The sequence below is a fragment of the Corvus brachyrhynchos genome, unplaced genomic scaffold (assembly GCF_000691975.1).
Source record: "Corvus brachyrhynchos isolate BGI_N302 unplaced genomic scaffold, ASM69197v1 scaffold239, whole genome shotgun sequence".
Taxonomy (NCBI): domain Eukaryota; kingdom Metazoa; phylum Chordata; class Aves; order Passeriformes; family Corvidae; genus Corvus; species Corvus brachyrhynchos.
The window spans coordinates 8,051,841-8,055,990 of NW_008246057.1; the positions used below are offsets into that span (position 1 = coordinate 8,051,841).

At 37.5% G+C, this 4,150-nt stretch overlaps 1 long non-coding RNA gene across 1 annotated transcript in view; it reads right to left on the reverse strand.

Moving 5' to 3' along the window:
- Positions 1–3,432: 3,432 nt before the first annotated feature.
- Positions 3,433–4,150, reverse strand: part of LOC108449547 — a 2,894-nt gene continuing 2,176 nt past the window's right edge. The window contains exon 2 of the long non-coding RNA XR_001865733.1: positions 3,433–4,038. This is a non-coding gene — a long non-coding RNA (uncharacterized LOC108449547). The remainder of the gene's footprint in view (positions 4,039–4,150) is intronic.

Here is a 4,150-nt window from a genome sequence, read left to right on the forward strand (position 1 = left end):
ATCAAGATTTAGCTTGCCAAACCTGATTCTGCATTTACTTGACTTCCAGTTACCACTACTGAATATAATACAAATCAATATTTTCTGAGCTCTCTTTATCATGTTTCTAAGGTTGTCTATGAGAATGAAAAGCTCATAAAACGTGTCATAATGAAGGGCCTGGAGGTCTCTTCTCAGCCACCGTATTCACATTATCTCTTTATTTCCACGCCTTGCAAAGAGAGTAATCACTAAAAACTCTGCAGGAACCTTTTCGATCCCAGTAATGCCTTTTAAGATTTGGATTGAAATAAAATTTTAGAGACTAACCTGAAAATAACCTGTACACTTTTCTGTAAAATGTTAATGCTATTTTTAAGCAGAAAGTGGAGTTAAATTTATATATCACAGAGATAAAAGGTCTTAACTAATGCTTGGATAAATCCCACTCCTGTCCATATAAAGGGCAATTTATCAAAGTCATGACCATATGCTATTTAAAGACCAGCCAAGCAAGGAACTGGAGGCCTTCAAGACTGCACAGAGGAGAAATAAAAAAGGAACCTGGTTAATATTTTACATTTTGTTTAAAGAATAGTTTGAATTATACTTTTTTTGTGAGCCAGTTCAAAATAAAGATCTGGATACAGAGAAGAGAGAGGAGCAAGCTGAAGCTGAAGATGCATCTCCCTACTCCTGAAGCTTAGCAGCTTTGGGAAATTCTAGAAGATGAGTTTCCAGCCACAGAAAACTTGTCTTTCTAACAGTTTTGGAGATGGTATGGACTTTCACTACTTCAAATTGGTCTTCAAGGTCTAATCCAGTCAATTTTAACTTCACAGCATTCATCATTAAAGGTGGATTTTCTTGTAAACAGGGAGACTAAAGAGTGGGCTACCAGATTCTACACCTCATTAACTTAAGTAAATAAATTTTGCATATATTTTGTAAATTGTGTTATTAAAGGGATAAGTTTTTTGTCTTCAGGAGGTCTTTGGAAAATGGTATAGAATCTTACTTCTCTGAAAGTTAGAAATCTTTAATTTGAAGTCTAAACATATAATTGGATTAATTGTTGCCAGTTGTTACAAAAATTGTTTAGTTTAGTAATTTTGACCCACTTGCAGTAAACCTCATAAGTGTATACAGAGAAATCATGTCAGCTTAGCTGTGTTTAAGATGAAAAGCCCAAAGTGTTTCGGGTGCTCTCATAAGAAAATATTTCCACTCTTATCATCATAAAGGACATTTCTCAATACATCTTTCATTTTGAATGTGTCATTTCTGACTGGTGAGATTTTTATGCAGTACTCCTCAAGCTGGACAAATCCTGATACTATCAGCAGCTCTTCTGAACTGTGCTGCAAATGCTTCAGCTTATGGACTCTGATGTCATCTGTTTTCCAGTTGCACAAAGCCAGCAACTCCCAGTGATTTTCTGGTCAACTAATATACACAAGTGCATCCTTTTAAACATTCATTTTCAAATTTTGAATTCTTGGATCACAGCAGAAACCCCAAGTTAGTAGTGGCAAGAGTCCAAATTCAACCTGCCTCAAAATAAACACCTGTGATCAAAGTGAACTTGGGAGAATAACTGTCCTTGTTTAATCAAAAATAAATGTTACTTGAGCCACTTTAAAAGATGGGGTAAAGGGAACTTTTCTAAAAATTATTTATGACAAGAAAATTTTTAATCATATTTCAGTCTACCATCTAGTCTGATGCCCTCATAGCTCTGTTTCTCAATGGGGCGAACATATCTATGGTTAGAAATTGTTCTTCTTCTCCTCTTGCTGTATTTTTATTCTGCATAAACTTTTCCTTTTTTCACCACATAATCTTAAATTAAGAAGATCATTAATATGTTTTGAGGTGTCTCTAATGTTATAGTCTTTTAAACTTCTTGACTAAATCTCACTGATTTCCACAAAATTAATTAGGCGTACTTTTTCTATTATTTTATAGTGTGACAAAAATATGTTTTTAACTTTCAGCAACATTTTATGTTAATCAATGTCTAATAGATGACAACATTTCTATACCTTTGAACTGCTTACAGTCTAATGCTGTTGAAAGAGTCTGTTGACCAGACTGATACTTTCTTTCAAAGAAGGTGGAAAGTTATTTTTTCAACACTTGAATTTTTACTGGGCAATAAGGATTTGTATTGTTTTGTATAGTGGATCATACCCTTTGTTTGGATTAGGAATGCAAGTATGAGCTGGTTATCATCCTTCAAGAGATACATCAACATGCTTAATACAATACTGACCCAAAGAATAGTGTTTCTGGAGGAAAAAGAAAGGACAAAACCTAGGGTATTTTTGAAAAAGATGTTCTTTTCACAGTCCCTGTGTCCCTCACACTCTCCTCTCTCTTCAAACCAAACACAATGGTAGTATTGTTAAAGATGAAAAAGAAATGTGTGATTTTGTATAAACGTGTTGGAGTCTTTGTATAAACCTCATCTCCTTTGAAGGCAAGGGCAGGCAGACCCAGCTGCAGCACCTCACCTTGCAGAGTCACCCTGCCCTACTGCCTTCTCTTGCTGCTTCCCTCACACCAACATCGTGACCAACATAACAAAGAAGGAGGGGGAGGGTGCAATGATATATTTGGAGGATTCGTTCAAATATTTAAAGGGGCGTGGGAGGGAACAGTGAGAATCCATGTTTCTTTTAAGAGAAAGGTCCTCAAGGGAAACTGGGAGCTACTGAAGGAACTCTCTGGAATACATTTGGAGATGATATGTATTTTGAAGAGAAAAACAAACAAACAAACAAAACAGAGAAACTGATAGTTTAGAGAAAGTTCTGAATGTTGCTGGTCACTGATAAAAGTCTTCTGCTTCAGAGTTTAAAGATATTGTCTTACTCGGCACCGTTCAATAACTCTAATTTGGCCATTAAATTCCTGTCACCTTTGCCCTCTCCTAATGATTGTGACAAAATGCTGTCTGCAATCAGTAAGACTCAATCGTTGTGGGAATGATTTGAATAAACAATCAAGTCTGCATCTCATCCATCACCTTGACTGATTTCTCTATTCCCTGTTCACCTCTTCATGACATTTGTCAGGTCACTTGATATAAAATATGCAAACAGTGAGCTGAAATAGCCCACATCTGCTGAAATATGCTGACTGAACCGATTGTCTTAAAGTATCTTGAATCTTTGCATGGCAAGCACAGATATCTTCTGTAGGTTTTTTTTCCTTGCCACCTAGGCCAGTGTGGTATTTGTCCCCTTTACGTTCACAGCACTTGTACTTACAAACCCACCTCATGTGAAGATGGATACTGTCTGTTAAATCTCTTGGATTGGTGCAAAAATATTTTAAAAAAAGGAAGGAACAGTTAGCTGGAAGAAAGGTGGTAGGAGTAGAATCAAAGTACTGATGAAAGCAAGTAAAGGAATGAGGTGGGAAATTAAGCCAACAGAAAATTATATGTAGAGTTTATCTTTTGCTTTAATGAAATTAGTAAAGATATTTTTAATAGGGTTGAATAGGCCTATTAATAGGCCTAAGTTATATTAAGGTACCTCCAGATGGAATCATCTGAGTATTTCCAGGGCTCTTGGGGTACTTACTGACACCCTGCCATCCACCTGCCTCTTTGTCAGTCTCCCTGATCTGGCTGTACCTGTCAGCAGCCAGCATCCCTACAGCTGCTGCACAGCTCAGCCACACATCACATCACATCAGTGCAAGCACAAGCCTAAATCTGAGTCAGTTCAAAGTGGTATGGGCTGCAAAGGACGGGGGTGAGGTCTGGGCATATTGTCCTTTCTTCCAGCTGTGCTGTGTGTGGCAAGAGGCTCCTCAAGAGAGCAACAGGATATCAACTGGCAATAGCAATCTCTAAAACAGTCAGAGCTCCCCTGGAGGCTCCTTAAGACTAGTGTCTCAGCACAGGTAAAATGATCTGGGTATCTCCTGGGAGATCTACAGAAAAGCATTCTTTGGGTTTTTTCACCCCATTCTCCTCTCTCCTCTTCCCATGGTCTTCATTTTCCTGTGTCAGCATGTTTGCGTGCATTTGTGTTTCTGACATGCCTATGAAAGAAAAAGAGATGAAAGAAAGAGTCAGGATGTCTTAGTACTAAATAAAGCTCAGCATCAAATCACTTTATAAGATGGGCCTTTTTCCTTTAGATTCTGTAGGGAA